Below are 20,918 nucleotides of genomic sequence, written 5' to 3'. Positions count from 1 at the left end.
GACTTATAGAAGATGATTCCCGTAGTCTCCACCCTCGAGTCGCGGATGGCCCTCTCTAGCGCCAGGTTGAATAGGAGACAAGCAAGCCCGTCCCCCTGGCGCAGACCTTTGTGGTAGCAAAAGGTCCTGAGAGTTTTCCATCCACCCTCACCTGGCAAGTGAAGTTGGTCATAGTCATTCTTACTAGCCTTATCAGTTTGGCCGGGATTCCAAAAGAGCTCATAGGTCATACAGTTTTACCCTGGCTATGCTATCATATGCGGCTTTGAAGTTAATGAAGAGATGGTATGTGTCGTTTGTGTATTCAGCCATCTTCTCCAAGATCTGCCGCATGGTGAAGATCTGATCAGTGGTAGATTTTCCGTTTCGGAATCCTCTTTGATAGTTGCCGACTATCTCTTCGACGTGCGGGACAAGACGATCTTGAAGGATCAGGGAGAATATTTTGTAGGCGGTATTCAACACCGTAATACCCCTGTAGTTGTTGCAGTCCAACCTGTCTCCCTTCTTGTATATGGGGTAGATGATGCCGAGATTCCAATCACAAGGCATCGATTCGCTATCCCACACCTCAGTAACGATTTGATGAATCTCGTTTTCTAGTCGTGCACCTCCATTCTTGACCAGTTCGGCTGCAATTCCGTCGGTTCCGAGTGCCTTGTTATTTTTCAGCCGACGGATAGCCTTTCGTGTTTCTTCTATGCTAGGTGGCAGTAGCATGACACTATCTGCTAGTGGCGCTTCTAGCTGTTCGTTAAACTGGTCGTTGAGTAATTCATCAAAGTACTGAGCCCACTGTGAGAGGACCTCTGGCCGGTTACTGACCAGATCTCCATCCGACAGCGACAGCAGGTAACCTTAGGTACAACGTTTTTTCGGTGAGCTGCTTGGTAAAACTTTCGTGTTGGTCCGTACGCCTCTCTGGTTTGCTCGAGTTCCCGCATGTTTGGCTCTTCCCATGTGAGTTTCTTGGAGCGGTGAACTCGTTTCTCTTCGCGTATGAGCCGTGAGTATTCATCTGCGCATGCCTGTGTTGTGTTTTACTTTTAATTATTTAACATTTCATTTTTTTCATCATAAATTTTCATAAATTTTTTTTCGTCATAATTTTTTTAAGTTCAGGTATTTTTTGAGATACGAGGTATTTTTTTACATGCGGATTCAGAAATAAGCGGTTTTGTAAATTTGCTACTTCATTGAGAAAACTGTACTTGTTTGAATCATCAATTGTCACATTTTGAATGGTGTTATAAGATGAGTTTTGAAAATCTTTTGATCTTCTTTATTGTTACCTTTGTTCAAAATCAAATCAAATGGTCAATTATTTGGCTAAAACTACTCATTACATGTAACTATACACGGGATTTACCAATATTTTGGATGGAAACTGCGTTGATATTTATCTCACCGCGAACGGAGATCAGCTCGGGTTTATTTTAATTGTGAATAAAACGTGTTAAACTTTATCCGTATGTAAGTGCTTCGTGTACAGATTCTTTCAATACGGCTAAAAATACGGCTTCGTGCAAAAAAAATTGGCGCAACGAGTGGACACTTAGTTCACTTCACATAATGCGTGCATGATTTCCAATCGTGCAAAAACATTTGGCCTTCAACTTACGCGGAAATTAAAGATATGCAGTTTCGTCTCAGTGCCCATTAATAGCGCATCTCGGGGACAGCCTCTTCTTATTTCAATTAAACTGCCAATTAGTCTTGTAGATAATACGGGATGAATGTAAAAAGATTTAAGTTTAATACAGTCAACTCTCTCTAACCTGAGAACTCTCTAATCTGAGAAAAAACCCCTCTTGTTTCAAAATTCCATCGACTCTCAAATAAGCGAGCGTTGACTGTAAAAAATGATTTATTGCTCTGCTTGAATGTGTTCAAGAAAAAGTTAATTATACAATATATTTACGGAATAAAACTGGCATTCAATGTGCTAAACTGTAAGATCCTTGTTCAATGTATGTTTAAACGTGAAATAATGAATCGTTAAGCCGTTAATATTGGATGTTAAGTTTTTTTAATAGAAAAAAGTTGTTAAATCCATGAGCAACCACAAAACAAACAAAATACGTAAACATAGGATTGAATCCCGGAGATGTTATGTTAAGTGACAAATTTCTTAAAATGCTCTAGATTCCACCACCTGCTCTCCTCAAAGCACCTTACTAAACAACTACATCTTGTTATGTTTATAACACAAATGTCAAGGTCTGTTGAGAACATTCTTTTAACCGTTTGAATTATTCCATTATATGACTCGAAACCCTGTATCTATAGACCTATGAAATGAGTGAAAAAAGCGTCGCGGCGAACGTTTCCCAGGAATGAACGAGATCACCAGTACAAAGCGGTCAATCCATGAGTTTCATCATCAGGCAGGAGATATGCTTGATATCGAAGAATTACATCAGGGTACAGGGTACATCAACAAAACACGTCGTGACATATCTTTCAAATGTGGGAGAACACATTAAAACAGTAAAATGTTTAACATTTTGCCCCCCTCGTAATATACTACATGGGTGAGGAGTTTGGTCATCTCCAGGTTTGAATCTGATACTTAACGATTCTCTGTATTACGAATGAAGGAGGAGAGAAAGAACGAGAATGCCATGTGCTTAAGTACGTACTGTATTGAAACATAAGAGAGATAGAAATAAGTAGATGAATTATCGCTCTCATCGCTCTCGTGCCATCGTGCTTCATGCTCACTAGAAAAACTGCGATATCAAGGAATCACTGCAAGAGCTAATCGAGCGAGGCTCTCAAACACAGCGTCAACTTTGCTGTGTTAGGTTGAGTGTGTTTTTGCTAGGAGAGAAAAGTCTTCATAGACACCCAGAGGGAGAACACAGAGTCCTAACCTTGGGAAATTATAATCTAACCCAGATAACAACAATCCTTGGTCTTTCGCACCCTCTCGCAGAATTATCCACCACACGGCATTTATTCGCAGGAGGTGCAATACTGTGGCCCTCAGTCTGTCATTTCACACGTCATAGCAACAATTTTTACTCACGAATATAACACAAACTACGAATTTCACCAACACAAACACTTACGCCCGCCTGTGCTCGACTAGTTTACCACTGTCGCTCTAGCTTTGTCACAATCAGTCGTATTATCATGGCTGTAGTTATCAACTCGTACGACTTAACAACATGCCCGTCATGGGTTCAATCCCCAAATAGACCGCGCCGCCATACGTAGGACTGACTATCCTGCTATGGGGGGAATCAATTAGTCACTGAAAGCTAAACCCACAAGTGGGTACAGGCAGGCCTTGACCGACATCGGTTGTTGAGCCCAAGAAGAAGAAGAAGAAGTTATCAACATAGCGTCACTCTTCAGCATGAACTGTATCAAATTTGTTAAGCTTATCTCCATCCCATTTATGGTGTTAAGCTGCGGACGCTCCGAGATGACTCTGGGGCATCAAAATATGACGCGCTCCGCTGTCTCTGCAACGTCGATACACGATTAACACTGAAATTTGAGCAAATCAACTGCTAAACCACCATGACCGAAAAGGATCGGCGTGACATAAAAGTCGAAATCTCTATGCTTCTTGGTCAACCATGTTGCCGCATCCAGGATAAAGAAGAATATACGCCCCTCTTTTGCTGCGATATTACAATCATTCTGCAATTTTCTCATCGAATCTGTCCTTGTAGGATTCTTCACTATTCCATAGAACGTGCTTTCTCGAAAGTTAACTGAGTCCTTTTCGAGTGTGAAACACAATGGCGTAGTGTAGAATTGCGCAATACACTTCTTCTTCTTCTTCTTCTTCTTTGGCACAACAACCGTTGCCGGCCAAGGCAATCCTGCACCCACTGGTGATTTGGTTTGGCTTTCAGTGACTTTTGCTACCTTAGTAGGATACTCAAGTCCAACGTATGCGGGCACGGTCTATTCGAGATTTGAAACAATCACCGGCACGTTGTTAAGTCGCACAAGTTGACGACTGCACTAGAGATGGGTATTTCGGTTCTTTTAAGTGAACGAGAGAGAAGCGAGTCGTTCATTGATGTGAACGTGAACGTAATTTCTGTTCATTCGAACTTCGCAAACCTGTGAAGTCTGGGAATCGATTGAACTACAGATTAATTCGTTAGTCTGATAGCAGGAAAAGTATGCCAATTTGACCCTAGAAAGCGATTTACACAAATATATTAAAATTGACCATTTCTTGTTTTTCCTCAAAATTTGCGTATGTTAGAAATTTTTCTGCTCATTATTTCAAAATGATTTTGAATATACCCAAGCGCCACAGATTAAGCTGCTTCACTAGTTTGCACTAGTTAAAAAAAAACGAAAGATGCATAGCTTCATTAGTTTGCTGAATAGATGGCGTTTCATATCTCATTACAGGGTTTCACAATTTATCTAAAGAGCGCGGGACCCCTTCCCGAATCTGGCTTAACCAATGCCAAGATTGCGGTATGGTGCTTGAAAACGCTGATGATACCTGAAAACGTTGATACCTGTATTCATCGGATGCAATGTTGATTCTGCGGCACACTGTTTTTTTCTTTGGGCATTTCTCGAACACGCTGTTCACCTTACGGACATGCGGTCAAGCAAAGTGTTTACACGTATAACCCTTGTATACAACAGTGTTCTGAAAACGCCTAACTATTCTTTTCTGAGATAAAGATAAAGTTGAGATGAAGTGTGAAACCCTGTATTATATTGCTATCTTTTTTTGCAATATGATTCACCTAGCCTATCTACCTTTCTAACTTTCCAAGCAAAAATCTATAAAAATAGACGTGTGGTCAGATACGCGGGTTTCAACACCAACACCAACTCAAATCTCACTTGCTTCAGTTCTAATGGTTTACATTAGCGTTAAGTATTATTATTATTATTATTATTATTATTATTATTATTATTATTATTATTATTATTATTATTATTATTATTATTATTATTATTATTATTATTATTATTATTATTATTATTATTATTATTATTATTATTATTATTATTATTATTATTATTATTATTATTATTATTATTATTATTATTATTATTATTATTATTATTATTATTATTATTATTATTATTATTATTATTATTATTATTATTATTATTATTATTATTATTATTATTATTATTATTATTATTATTATTATTATTTAATCTTCAACGGGCCGTATGGCCTAATTAAGATGTAACAGTTCATTAAAAAAAAACATAACAAAAACAAGATTTGCATCGCAAGTCACTGCGGCCACGGCAAAAGCCGGAGACGTTCCTTGAAGCACTGAGTCGAGATGTCGAAGTCGAAGCAGTCCGAGACAGTACTGAAGACAGCCGACATGCGGAACATAGGGTCAGACCGACCAGCGCTGGAACTTGGTTGAGCGAGCCGTAGAGTTTCTCTAGACCTAAGTGTTCGGGATGGTGCATAGATATCGACTCGATGCAACAAAGGCGATGAGTCGATAGAGCCATTTAGCAATCCAGCGATGAAAGAACACTGTGCATTGCGTCTTCTAACCGAAAGAGGTTCAAGGCCTAGAAGACGGCACCGCGCAGCATACGGAGGAAGATTATTGCGATCCTGCCAGGGAAGTAGGCGTAGGGCATATCGCGTGAGTTTACGTTGAATCGCCTCAAGTCGAGCAATTGAAGAAGCAGTAGTTGGGCTCCAGACTACGCACGAATATTCCAGAACCGAACGAACGATACAGTTGTAGATAGCTTTGATGCACATGGGGTTGCGGAATTCATTAGTTGTCCGGATAACCACGGCAAGTAATTGAGTCAAGCAGAACGCCCAGGTCTTTGGCATGATTTTGTCGATTAACTGCAGTGCCGTCCATGAAGTCGATATAGCAGTACAGAGGGAAGCATAAAGCTATCAAAACGAGGAACGCTCCACTGGTTGGCTATCCCACTAACTGATGGCACCACCATCTTTTTTTGTTATTTTTAGAATGCACCAGTCGTTTGCCGTCTGCTAAACGAAATATATTTAGATTCTTTTTAGGTTGAGAGCTTGAGCCGTTTAGTGGCCGTTTAGTGGATTTGTGGCACTTAGGATGTATGCACTCATTTTCATGTCTTTTTTTAATTTGGATGCATCAAAATAACCAAAACTTTCTTTCTTGAGAACCGGTTCATTCATTCTTTTAACGTGAACGGAATGAACTGTACGGTACTGGTTCATTTGGTTCAATTGGTTGTAAACTGAATTTCATACGCACTGCTGTTCAAGGTGCATTAAAAATATTAGGTGGTGGAAAAGGCTCTTTGGGAGGTCGCCATAGTTGAGGGACTTTATGTAATTTTAAAACCGTTAACCATTAGCTTCCACACACAAAGCATAGCAAATAGAACATATTACTTTGTTAGTGCGTGCATTTTTGTAGTAGTAGTAGTAGTAGTAGTAGTAGTAGTAGTAGTAGTAGTAGTAGTAGTAGTTTATTTGGATTCGTAGCAGTTAATGTAATTATGTTTTTACAATTTTTTCTTATGATAATGGGTTCGACTCTTAAGCTTTCTTCATTGAAGTTTTCTGTTTAGTAATTGCAGGATTTTTCAATTTTGATTTGATGTTGAGTAGTAGCGTGAGAAAAATTCATAAAAACCCACATTTTTTCTTTAGAATCTATCTTACCTAACTATGCTAACTAAACTAACTAACCTAACTATATAGCTATAGATTCTTTCAATGAATTATTGAATTGTAGCCATATTTGTAATCTTATGAAGCTCTCTTTTCTCAATTATAATTTGAAGGATTTTGCTTAATTTGTAACGTTTTATGATGATACAGAGCGATTCCTTTCCAGGCTGGTGCAGCATATGTTATTACTGGTCGAAAAAATGCCCTATAAATAACTAATTTATTTTTTAAATTCAATTTCGATTTCCGGTTGAAGAATGGATTCTTAGTGTTAACCATTTTGTCTAATTTTATAAGGGTATTCTCAGTGTGTATTTTGAATGTAGCACGCTGTTCAAAGTGCAAACCGAGGAATTTTATACTCCTTTTGCATTGTAAGTTTTCTTGCCTCATCACCAGATCTCTTTGGGGAAGTCTTCTCATACACGTATTCCTTGATAAAAAGATTGATTCTGGCTTGGCACTATTAGTTTTGAGCTTCCAGTGTATACAATATTTAGCATACGCCTCTAATGCGATGTTAAAGCGGCTAATGATTGTTTTAGGGTTTTCCGCTTAGGACGAGATAGCGAAATCATCAGCATAAAGGAAATTAGAACAATAGCCGGCATCGCGAATAAATGAACACATTTTAACAGTCGTTTAAAGTTCATTTTGGATTGACCGAGTTCATTTGTTGTTCATTCCTGTTAAAATAAACGACCGTCAGTAGTAGTATTTGTTTATTGAATAATTACATTATTGTGCGTATCGCATTTTTCCTACAATTTATAATGGGTCCGTCATTTTAGACTCTCCTCATTGTTCTTTAATATTCGTTATGTATAACATTGTTGGAGTTCTATTTTGCTAATTCTAGGAATGGTTTTTTTGCGGTGATAGTGGGAAAATTATCACAAAAACCCACTGAAAAGTTGTATGTAAGAGCTAACCTATAACTATTTATGGCCTAAAGTAACTTATCTAACCCTACGTAATATCTATATCTTACTAACTAACTAAGAATCATAGCACTAGCTGTTGTAATAAGCTGTTGGAACTATTACGGCACTTGTTTGTATAATTGTTGTATAGCTTTTCAATATAGACGTTTATGTATTCAGTGTTTAGCCTACTGTGTAAGGAAGCTGTTCTATACCATGGAGGAACGTTAATGATAATTTTTAGAATCTTATTCTGTAATACTTGTAATCTCTTTTTATGGGTGGATGCGCAAAATTTCCATATGGGGGTAGCGTATGTTATTACTGGTCGGAGAAAGCTATAATAAATGAGCATCTTGTTTTTTATATAGAGTTTGGATTTTCTATGTAAGAATGTATGAAGTACTTTTAATAATTTTTCAGCTTTAACTAAAGTTTGCTCTATGTGTTCTTTGTATGTTAGTCGCTTGTCCACAGTCAATCCAGGATATTTGACATGATTTTTCCAAGAGACGGTTGTATTATTTACTTTTAGTCCTTCTTGGGGTAGTTTCCTAACACTTGTATTAGCGACTGAAGTAGATAGCTTCGGTTTTTGTATCATTTATCTTGATTTTCCATTTGCGACAGTATTTAGAGTATTTAGCCAAGGCAATGTTTAACGTTCGTATTATCGGTTTTGGGTTTTTTGCTGATGAGGTTAGACCGAACAATGGAGTAATCGAATCGAGGCCATCCAAAGAAAAGCGACTAGATATGCTGTAAGACTCTTACCATGGCGACAGGGCGATGTGTTACTTACTTACTTATCCGGCGCTACAACCGCTTTGCGGTCTTGGACTGCCTCAGGAGTGTCCGAAACCGCTCACGGTCTCGCGCCTTCGTCTGCCAGTCCGTTATCCCGGCCTTAATGGCGGACGCCTCCACGCCATCTTGCCACCTCAATTTGGGCCTACCACGCCTCCTCTGTCGATGTGTTACCGTCATACCATTCCCGGTGTCTGCTTTTAGAGATTCAGTCGTTGAAAAAGCGCCGTGTATAGCTAAATGCCTTTTTATATCAGGACTACTTAACCACCACATTGATGCTCCTACTCTATTAACTGCGATAGAATTTAACGCGCCATCTAGGAATCTACGTACACGTCAATTCATATCCGTCCCTCGTTATAGAACTCGTTTTGGCCAGTCTGATCCTATGTCAGCTATGTGTCGAACTTTCATAAATAACTTTGATTTATTTGATTTCAACATGCTACAGAATGTTTTTAGAGATAGACTCAGGACACAACTTACGTAATAATTTTATTTTCAAAATACATTTTCTATTCTTGTGCACCTATTCTCCCCGATCGATTTATGTACCTTAAATAGTCTATAAGCACCAATACATTCATGTAGGATCTTCAAGATCCCGATGGATTAATCAATAAACATATAAACATAATGTGCTTCCTTGCGGTACTCCAGCTACTGGTAGGAAAGGATCTGATATGGCGTTAGCTATGTGTACGTTATTTTTCCTGTTTGACATGAACGATTGAATAATTTTTATAAGAGGTTTTGGAAACTTTAATAAGATTAGTTTATAGAGTAGACCTTTGTGCCAGATTGTGTCGAAAGCTTTTTTCGTGTCGAGTAGTACCATACCGGTAGATTTTTTTAATATTTCTATTATTTTTTACTAGGTTTGAAAGTTTATGCAATTGATGAGTGGTCGATAGGGATGGTTGAAACCCAAATTGAGAATAGGGAATAATATTGTTTGGTACCACATACGGTAGGATGTACTGGTGAGGAGAAGTGTAGGGGAACGAGAATTTTCGGCGTAAGTGTGTGCGTGTTTTTGCACACGCTGCTTGAGCTGGGTGCGCGGCGCTCAGCGATCAGTCGCGAATCGATACTGAATAAAGACACACGTGAACTGTACAATCAATATAAATTCCTCCGTGTACGGCAAATTGATCAAAAATAAAAATATCACAACGTAGGGCAAATTTGCTAACGATCACGGGACAGAACAAATATTGTTGGCGCGACATGTAATCGAAGCCTTTTCTCGATGATCTTTTCGAAAAATTTTGCAATCCCGCTTAAAAGACTTATTGGTCTATAGTTTGATGCATAGCTATGGTTTTTGTCTGGTTTTGGTATAGCTATAACTTTTGCCTCCTTCCATTTATTTGGGATAATAGCCTAGTTTGAAACAACAGTTGAAAATGTGGTTAAGAAATATTAGGGCCTTGGGAGGCAGTTTTTTCAGAGTCTTGTTGTTGATATTGTCTAGTCCCGGTGATTTCCTGTTTTTAATTTTTTTAAGTAAATCCTTAATTTCACTGGTTTTGCATATCAAACCTGGATCGAGTGGTAGTGAACTGTTTGAGGAGTTGAATTGTCTAACTTTTGATTCAACTTTGCGCTCTACCGGGCTAATAGAGTTATACGTTGTGAAGTGAGCTGTTTCGAAATGTTTTTTAATTACCTTAGCTTTCTCCTGGGGACTTAGTAATGTTTGATTGTTTTCTTTAAGGGGAGGCATAAACTTATCCTTGTTTTTGATAATTTTTACAAATTTCCAGATATTGTTTTTGTTAGATTGTTCTATATTCATCGAGATGAGTACTTTGGACCACATATTGTTTCTTGTTTCTTCGAGTTTTTGATTAATTTGATAGCACAGACTATTATATTTGTTTTTCAGACTTGAACAGCGTCTGTGTCTTTGCCATTTGCGGTGGATCATATTTCTGTATTGAATTAAACATTTTATTTCTTGTGGCAAAATAATATTGTAGAGTCCCGGATTTTTTTTCGGAACAGCTAGTTCATGTGCTTCAGATATGATTGAAGAGAATCGTGCAATCATATCGTCTATTTGTTGTGTATTTGTTATGTTATTTATATTCATTTGAGTTAGGTCTATACTATTGTTAATATTATTCACAAAATTTGGCCAGTTGGCTTCGTTGTAATCTTAAAGATATTTGCATGGATTTGCTATTGGTTTAGTGTTCAATATTTCGAAAATCACTGGAAGGTGATCGGGTGTTAAATCTGTGATTGTCATGGGAGTGGAAATTAGATGGCAGTTATTCGAAAGTATGATGTCTAATGTTGATTGGCAACGATTTGGGTCTGACGGTATATACGTGGGGGTATTAGGATGGTGAATTGAAAATAGTCCTGTTTGTAATTTACCAAAGAGAACCTGTTACGGTAACAATTTCTTTCCGGGTGTTTGAAATAAGAAAATGATCTTTAACGTTTGATGCAAATTCTATATTTTTAACTTATCCGGTCACACTCGCTTTTGCTACTGGCAATAGTTTCGCGCCGTTTCCTGTCTATGCCCTTATTATCGACCTTTATGGGGTGTATGACCGGAGGCTGGATCTTGTTTCTTCATCTCTTTCGCAATGTATATGTTTGCCTCTTTCAGTAGATAACAACCTTTACGCCACCTAGCGGCACCTTTTCTAACTTGGTTTATCTACATATCTCGGTCGCTGGGTGACAGCAGTTGTGTTGTTTACATTTTTCACGCAGCCAACACAGTCAACACAAAAACGTGCTAACAGAACCTTTCCTGCTTCATTGGAGTTGGCACAGTTCCAAAGTCTATGACGTGCATTGATATCGCCACAGATAAAGTAACTGCTGTTTAATTTGGTTAAAGTAACTACATCATTTGCAAACGCTTTCATGTTTTTGTTCGCTCCTGGATGGTAGGCCGAGATAAATGATATGTTACCAGAAGAAGTCTCTACATTTATACCAATTCCTTCAATTACTTTGAAATTGAGTGATTTCATTATTCTGTGCTTGATGCTATTTTTTATGAATATTGCTACTCCACCCTTTTGTCCTTCTGTTCTATCTAATCTGTAAATTGTATAACTAGGAATACTAAATTTAATGTGCGTTTTCAAAAAAGTTTCTGTTACTAACATAATGTCTATAATATGCTTTTGTAGGAAATTTGTTAGATCTAATTTTTTCTTAAGGATGCTATTTGCATTCCAGTTTGCAACTTTCAATATAGAAGAGCTCATTTTGATGGCATACAATATTTTGTGATAACTTCAAAGATGGTCATCAGCTGTTCTTCTTTGGATTTGCACTTTTGCAGTTTACTCATCCATTCACCATTCACCTAATTATTGGCAAGATTTCATTTCGGTCGAAAAGCCCTGTATCGTTACTACTGCTGCTATTCGTTTTATCTTTAGGTTGGTATTGTCTCCAACCTGGTAGTCGTGTTGATTTCGGCATGTGTGAGAAGTCTTCATTCCTAAAATCAAATCTTTTATTAGTGTATTTGTTAGATTTTGTTTTTTCCATACGTGTTGGTCGTTTGGGGCAACCTATGAACCCTGCCGTGTGGTTGCCATCACAATTTGCACATTTAAGCTTGTGTTCGGGGACACGGCCGTCCCCAGATGATGGTCCTGCAATAAGTGGGCAGGTCAATGACTCGTGTTCACCAGCACACAGCTTACACCTTTTGATACGATTGCAATTTGCTGCACCGTGGCCAAATAACTGGCACCTTTTGCATTGCATCGGGTCGGGTTTTGTGGAAAAATATTCCCACGTTACTTTGCAGTGGTTTATGGCGCGAATGGAACGTAACAGCTCCATACTAACGCTACCTTTTAGGAAGTGTAACAGGTAGACCGCATGTTCGTCGTATTTTTTCTGCTTTACTGACATTTTTTTTCACATCTGTTGGCACGATTTTCTCTTCCTTCAACAATTCCACCACTTCACTGATTGGTAGATCTATTAGACCGTGCAAAACTATTTTTGTTGTTTTTTCCTCATCTAACTGGTACGTATGAAAGTTGACATTTCCTTCTTTAAACACTCTTACCACTTTTTTAAAGTCATCGACTTCGTATAATTGCACTATTGTACCGTGATACGTTGATTTTGTATCTCGATATGATATCTCACTACACCCGCAGCTATGATGGTCTTGTGTATTAGTTTCACCGATGAGCATTTTACAGTGATTGGTGGTATTTTCGATACACGTGCATCTTTTGCGATTGATTGTATGAGCTTCTGCTTCGGTGCCGGCTCGTTATCACCAATATCACTAAGCAGTGCGTATCTGTTCTCTGTGGTTGAACGTTTGCGTCTTTGTATAGGCTGATCGTTAGCTAACGAGTAGCGGAACTTGGGGCAAGTATGCCACCTTAAGCATTTCAAGTTATAACTCATTAAAACATGTTTTTTTCAAAAGCCGATTGAAATCTCATAACCATTTTACATCTATTTCCTCACTTATAAATGAGTTTCGCTTGAAAAAAGTGCAAACAAAACAGTTTTTGAAGTGTTTTAAAAAGGATCCAAAAAGACGTTCTTTTTTGGGCTATGGGGCAAGAGTGCCACTCGTATGGGGCAAGACGGCCACCTGGTTAAAATAACCGTTTTTCTTAGATAATTGGAAATTATTACGTTTGTACCACTAGTGTATGTATTCCTACATGTACTTAGTCACCAATGAACCCTTTTTGACCACCAATTGTACCACAATATGGTTTGTTACTGTTCTGTTTTTCTGGCGTGGAATCCGCTCACAATAGCGCACCATTCCGCAGCACGCTACAACAATGTTTACATTTTTGACAGCTCGCGCCTATGAAAGATGGTGGCACACTTGCCCCAAACAGAGATGGCACACTTGCCCCAAAAGTTGTAACTTTTTTGAAATTGAATTTTTCAGTGACAAAAGGAAAGTTTTTTTCTTTCAACTAACCCCACAAAAAATATCACGTTTTCTCAGCTAAACTGTGGTGTAAATATTTTCTCGGTTGATTGGTCGCATGATTTTTGAGAGCTTATTTGGTTGGATTAAAAAATTATAATATTCTGCTCAATTTTGAAACTAAACATAAATCAGTTCAAAACAATGGGAAATATCGATTGGTCTATATGAAATTCGGCTCAGTATACCTAGTCATTGGAAAGCAACCAACTGTATACACAATTGATCATTAAACTAAATTTTTTAAGGAAAATGCTTGGTGGAACTTTTACCCCGTATGGCACACTTGCCCCAAATTCCGCTACTTTTTTTAAACTTGATGTTTTCTGATGATGATGATGATGATGATGTTCTTTTTTTTATTGTTATTTCGCACCAAAACTTGTCTTTATTAAGTGCCTGCTTACATTATTCACGCGCGAGGCATGTTAATTGATTGGAGTAGAAATGTTGTGTGTCAGAGCAATTGATTTGGGGCAAAACTATAACCATTTGATCTTCTTTGCAACATTTCCAACATATATTTATCCAATACTGGTGCTAAAATATTAGCTGGTATCGCGAAAGAAATGGTTTAAAATAAACAGTCGTTAAAAATTAACCAGAGTCGTTAAAAATTGCTAAAATTTGGCATCGCAAACGCATTGAGTTCATTTGTTAATTTTAACGACTGGTCCTATGCCGCCGTTAAACAAACGACTGTCAAGAGCGTATGCGATGCAAATTAACAGTCGTTTAATTATACTACTCGAATTTTTTCCCCGTGTTTGCCTATATGCGATATCGAGCAGTCGGTAACTGTTTTGACGGTCGTTTATTTTAACAGAAATGAACAACAAATGAACTCGGTTAAACCAAAATGAACTTTAAACGACTGTTAAAATGTGTTCATTTATTCGCGATGCCGGCTCATGGCTGTGAAATATTTCGCATTCAAAATTGTTGCAAATTTGTAAATGAAATATATCGAATTTAATATCGAAATATTTCTTCGATCGGAATCCAAGCGTCCCGCTGCGCAAAGCGACGGAAGAAATCATGCCGTTCGGAAAATTGTATCATGCCATCTTTTTCCCTCCAACGGCAAATTTGTCAAGCAGCTCGTCGAGCTACCCGTCCCTGGCTCTGCCTCATACCCCTCGCCTGAGCGCGCTGTCGAAAGTTTGGATGCCCAATTGACATTTTCGAGCACGAATAACCGGGAATTCGAGCAAATTCCCTTAAACTGGAGCCTTAAACTTCCCTTAAACTGCACCAGTTTAAGGGAATTTAGAAAAAGTCCTGTAAAGTCAACTGTGATGCGGCTTTTTCGTTGCTTTCTTCTAAATTAGATCGTAAATGATGTTTCCTATCGTTATAGCTGGACATGTAGCCATTTTATACTTAAATAATATCGATTTTTTATAAAATAACCTCACACAAAATTTGCTTTTGTTTTTTATCAAATACCAAAGCTATAAATGAAAAATGAGCTCGACGGCATCGTCCAACGATAGTAGAAAGTCTAATTTACGAACACACCAAATCTTAGCGCTCTCAACACACTTGATCACACATAAATCCACAATTTCAGGCGTATCGAGTACTAATCGAGCAGATATGGAAAAACAATTTCGAGCAAATGTCACTTGGGTGTGTTGGTGCGTCAGACGGCCAATCGCTGTCAGCCGTCGTCCGTGCTTTTTCCCTCCATAGCGCTATCTCTTTCTCGCGTGTGGACAATGCTCATGAGCTGTTGTGGCGCTTAAAAAAACCGTTAACAAACATTGCAAAATTAACAGTCATTAAAAATTAACCAGAGTCGTTAAAAATTGCTAGAATTCGGCATCGCGAACGCATTGAGTTCATTTGTTAATTTTAACGACTGGTCCTATGCCGCCGTTAAACAAACGACTGTCAAGAGCGTATGCGATACAAATTAACAGTCGTTTAATTATACTGCTCGAATTTTTTCCCCGTGTTTGCCTATATGCGATATCGAGCAGTCGTTAACTGTTTTGACGATCGTTTATTTTAACAGGAATGAACAACAAATGATCTCGGTTAAACCAAAATGAACTTTAAACGACTGTTAAAATGTGTTCATTTATTCGCGATGCCGGCTAATGTTTACATTTTTGACAGCTCGCGCCTATGAAAGATGGTGGCACACTTGCCCCGAATAGAGATGGCTTTTTTGCCCCAAAAGTTGTAACTTTTTTGAAATTGAATTTTTCAGTGACAAAAAAAAAAGTTTTTTTCAACTTAATTACACGTTTTTTCAGCTATACGGTGGTGTAAATATTTTGTCGGTTGATTATTCGCATGATTTTTGAGAGCTTATTTGGTTGGATTAAAAAATTATAATATTCTGCTCTATTTTGAAACTCAATATAAATAAGTTCAAAACAATGGGAAATATTATTTGTCTATATGAAATTAGGCTCAGAATACTTGGTCATTGGAAAGCAACCAACTGTATACACAATTGATCATTAAACTAAAGTTTTTAAGGAAAAATGCTTGGTGGCACTCTTGCCCCGTATGGCACACTTGCCCCAAATTCCGCTACAACGCCTGGGATTGGCTTCCCCTTGTTATCCTTCCCTTCCCCATGATGGGTAGAGGGGATAGATTTTGTTCGTGATGCGATTGGGATTTTGTTAGTCTTAGCAGCTGAGAGAAACGTGTGCTCTCCTCTAGGTCTAGGTTGCTAATGAAACGACCGTCAAAACAGTTAACGATTGCTCGATATCGCATATAGGCAAACACCCCGCTGCGCAAAGCGACGGAAGAAATCATGGCGTTCGGAGAATTTTATCATACCTTCCTTTTCTCTCCAACGGCAAACGGTTCTCCAGCGACCGGGGCCCCAACGACCATCTTTCCGGCGGCCCTTGTTGCTAATACTCTGTCCACTTGTAGACATACGGCATACTGCAGACTAGCGATCTTCAGCGATCGCCTAGTCCGTCTACCGTTAGATCTGCCGCTGGTTCATGACGGTGTTTTTTTGTTTTTGTGGAGGTGCATCCTTCCTCCTGCCTGCAGCGTATGCAACGGGAAGGAGACAATGTGGCAGTATGCAAGTTACCCGCTGGATAGGAGCGGTCCCGCGGCACCGCCGTCATTCCTCACATCTGCATGACCGTCGTGGGTTCTAACCGCGTATGAACCGTCCGCCGTAGCAAGGGCTGACTATCCGGCTACGTGGTACTCAAGTCCTGAAAAGGCCTGCACGGTCGCGTAGGCCGTAATGACAATAATAATAACAACAATAATATTAATAATAATAATAATAATAATAATAATAATATTAATAATAATAATAATAATAATAATAATAATAATAATAATAATAAGAAGAAGAAGAACTTAGCATAACAGTCCACACCCGGGGAAGAGTTTGTCTTGACTTTGTTGCTGCCGGGTGTCCCGCGGTGGCGCGACATATCAACGGAATGCAATCGACCAAAACATGAACCTACCGATCCAAACCCATTCCAAGGCATTGCCGGTCAATCGGCGTCATGATAACGTGGCGGAAGGCACGGGCTGAAGCGCAAGTATGGAGAACTCACTGGAGTCACTGGAGAACCTTCTGCACCTCACCCCCCCCACCACCACCACCCGCTGGCAACAATTTTAGGACATGTATTTTTATTTTATTTTTATGTGACCGATGATCGTAGGTGTTCCATCGCCAATCCTCACCCCTCCCCCCCCCTCCCGCCGGCAATTTAAGTATAATGTTCAATCTCATAACAGCTGTATGCAAGTACCCCCTCCTCCCGGTCATCAGCTACCATTTACAGGGGCCTCAATTCGTCTTTCCGCCTTTCATGAACACCTTCCTTTCTTTGACCGATTGATCATAACATTCCGGAGGAAAACACATTTGGCAAAAGTGTTGCACACACAGGCACGCTCACACCCACGCGCAGGTGGCTCAGCATATCTATGTAATCTACAGCATACGAAAGCAAAAAAAGCTTAGTATAACAAAGTTATGCTTAATGCTTAACACGTTCAGCACGATGACATGTCCCAGGGACTACCAGTGAACTTTCCAGGATGCTGGTTTCACAATCAGCTTGCGTTCTAGATGCTGGTGGAAAGGAAAGTTGATGAAAATCAGCGCCGGGCTGAACGTGTCAATGCAAATTAGGGTTCAGCGTGTTGCACAGCAAACCCTCCAGCGTAAACTAGCGATTCCTTGGTCATTTTTATATTGCCGTGTTTGAACTCATTGCGATATTTTGGTTTGATTTGTGAAAATGCAACTTCATCGCCGCAATGTTTGTTAACGGCATTTTTAGGCGCCACAACAGCTTGTGAGCATTGACCACACGCGAGAAAGAGATGGCGCTATGGAGGGAAAAAGCACGGACGACGGCTGACAGCGATTGGCCGTCTGACGCACCAACACATCCAAACCTTCGACAGCGCGCTCAGGCGAGGGGTATGAGGCGGAGCCAGGGACGGGCAGCTCGACGAGCTGCTCGAGAAATTTGCCGTTGGAGAGAAAAGGAAGGCATGATAAAATTCTCAGAACTCCATGATTTCTTCCGTCGCTTTGCGCAGCGAGAATAACAAATGAACTCGCGTTTGCGATACCAAATTCTAGCAATGGGGGCCTTCACGATTCTAGTTAGTTTTTTGTATGGAGTTTGACAGTTGGAGGCTGAAATCATGTAAACAATTCATACAAAACCACACAAAAAACTAGCCTGCGATTTTCAGTCTAGAAAATTTTAGCCTAAAAGCTAGAATTAGATTCGAGTACCTGCTCGAAAACACGGGTTTGTTTACATTTATCCCAAGGTGCATTAAAGAAATCAGGTGATCGTATCTGGAATCAAAGTGTATGTAGTCTAGGTGGTCTCATAGCATTTTTTATAACCAAATTTGAATATCACTTTTTGACAGAACGAGTGAAAACTTTTGCTCCAACGAGCTTTCTGGAGGCTTGACGAATACTCAAAACACTCTTAAAATCTTCATTCAGAAGCAGAAGCGATAAAACCCAAGTGCCACAAATCCACTAAACGACCACTAAACGGCTTCTAAACGACTCAAGTTCTCTACCTAAATGGAATAAAGAAAGACGTTTAGCAGACGGCAAACGACTCATGCATTCTAAAAATAGCGAAAAAGCTGGTGGCGCCCTCTGTTGGTGGGATACCCCAACTAGTTGAGCTTCATCGCTTGCAGGAGAGCTTTCTCATTTCCTCTGTACTGTTGTATGGTTTCGCATTGAAGTTATGCATCGCTAGAACTAGAACGGCGATACGATTGTTTAAATACTAAACTCCAACGGAAATCACTAGCACTGAAGCATGTGAGATTTGAGTAATGGTCGTTGGTGTTGATATCCACGTATCTGACCACACGACCATTCGTATAGATTTTTGCTCGGAAAGTTAGAAGGCTATATAGGTCATGAATAAGAATAAGATGAAACTTGCCGAAACACATTGCAAGAAAGGGATAGCAATATAATGATGAGTTGTAATACGCCATCTATTGATCAAACCAATGAAGCTGTGGAGCATTCTTTTTTTTTCAATGGATATTCAATTTTCCAGTCGTTTAGGCTTAATCTGCGGCGCTTGGGAAATCAGCCTTCTAAATTCATACACCTGTATATTATACTCACTTAGATAGCTGCTCGAAAACAGTTGATAGGCTTTTTTCTAGATTCGATCGGAAATGATGTTTCTTATCTTTATAGTTGGTCATGTAGCCATTTTATACTTAAATAATATCGATTTTTTATAAAATAATGTCACACAAAATTCGCTTTTGTTTTTTAACAAATACCAAAGCTATGAATGTAAAATGAGCTCGACGGCATCATTCATCGATAGAAGAATGCTTAATTTACGAACACACCAAATCTTAGCGCTTCCAACACAATTGATCACACACAAATCCACAATTTCAGGCGTATCGAGTACTAATCGAGCAGATATGGAAAAACAATTTCAAGCAAATGTCACTTGGGGAATCTTATAATTAGGAATTATATTTGCTTTAGAATTGTAAATTGTAAAGGAAATCGGTAAATGATGGGAAGCTAGCGCTGTGATTAATTTAACTGAGAAAAAAGGTTAACGTTATTAGTTAAAGCTAGGTCATGTAGAGGGCGGCCCCGTGGTACATTCGTCACCTCCAATGACTCAATAACATACCCGTCGTGGGTTCAAGTCTAGAACGGACCGTCCCCCCGTAGCAAGGATTGCCTATCCGGCTGCGTGGTAATGAATAAAGTCTCGAAAGCCTGTATAGGCCGGCATGTCTACCTAGGACGTTACGCCAAATAGAAGAAGAAGGTCGAGTATTGATGAATTTCTGTAGGGGTCTAGGACATAAGTTTGTTTATTTGCGTAATAAATAGAAAATTGACCTCTTCGTGATTCCTCAAAAAGGATTTTTCCTGCTTGATTACGAGAAGCACAATTTCACATTTTGTGGCGAGCATTAAGATTACCACAGATGAAAAAATATCTTCTCTTGACGTTAGTTTTATAATGTCATCTTTGAATACCTGCATAATAACATTCGAGCCGAGATGATATGCAGTGATTAATGTTAAACTATTTTACTTCGTGAAAATTGTAGCTCCTATTGTTTCAATGATTGAGAAGTTTTAGTGTTTCATCAACTGGTGTTTTGTTTATTTACTAACAAGAACCCGGTCTCGTAGTACAGCCGTCAACTCGAACGACTTAATAACATGCCCGTCATGGGTTCAAGCCCCAAATAGCCCCAAATGCCGCCATACGTGTAGGACTGACTATCCTACTATGGGGGGATTAATTAGTCACTGAAAGCCAACTCCACAAGTAAGTGGTACAGAGGCAGGCCTTGACCGACAACGGTTGTTGAGCCAAAAGAAGAAGAAGAAGACTAACAAGAACCATCACACCTTCTTTGGGGCCCAATAATCTATCTAGTCTAAAGCTATCCTGGCATGTTAAACACGTGCACCGGTTTTAGCAACGTTTCCACTAACATCATGATGCTGATGTTGTTTTCATTTAAAAAATGGGTCAACTCTGTTTTTTAGTAACAATGCCGTCGGCATTCTAGTATGATACTCGTACGCTACCTTCGAAATCCATCACGGGAAACAAAATTTTGCAACCACTTGGAAAATTGCTGTTATCTGGAGTTTGCTTCTGCATCGATATAGCTTTTTGAATACTTTCACAACAATGAAAATTATTTGTTCTGCGCAAAACAGCTCCTCAGGAGCCGTAAATATTTCACCCTGACCTATGCGCGTTGGTATCGAATTAGATGTGTGTTGCGTAGGTTTGTTTAATCGTGAATTTACTTTCCAAACTGATATCGGTTGGGAAGTTTGGTGGTTGAGGAAGTGTAGGAAAGTTTCCAAAGGTCGGTCGAAAGCCTTTCGTAGTGTTGGTAATGCGTTTTGCTACGATGGGACGTTTTGGACAGTCCAAACAGCCCGTTGTGTGGTTTACTTCGCAATTGGCGACGTGCATTTTTGTATGGATTTTATCGAAAAAATGTGTGTGTGTGTTTTTTTTTTCGTTTTTGTTTTTGTTTTCTCAACGTAACC

The 20,918-nt window shown here is 39.1% G+C and overlaps 1 protein-coding gene and 1 long non-coding RNA gene across 2 annotated transcripts in view; one reads left to right on the top strand and one right to left on the bottom strand.

Moving 5' to 3' along the window:
* Positions 1-20,918, top strand: part of LOC120906732 — a 187,879-nt gene that overhangs the window by 3,779 nt on the left and 163,182 nt on the right. The gene's annotated exons all lie outside the window — the stretch shown is intronic.
* Positions 10,833-16,568, bottom strand: LOC120906734. Its single transcript, XR_005740149.1, has 2 exons — positions 16,154-16,568; positions 10,833-13,900 (listed from the first exon to the last, which is right to left on the bottom strand). It is a non-coding gene; the product is annotated as an uncharacterized LOC120906734 (long non-coding RNA).

The sequence above is a fragment of the Anopheles arabiensis genome, chromosome X (genome assembly GCF_016920715.1).
Source record: "Anopheles arabiensis isolate DONGOLA chromosome X, AaraD3, whole genome shotgun sequence".
NCBI classification, from domain to species: domain Eukaryota; kingdom Metazoa; phylum Arthropoda; class Insecta; order Diptera; family Culicidae; genus Anopheles; species Anopheles arabiensis.
The sequence above is the reverse complement of the archived record's forward strand: the minus strand, read 5'-3'. Positions and strand labels throughout refer to the sequence as shown.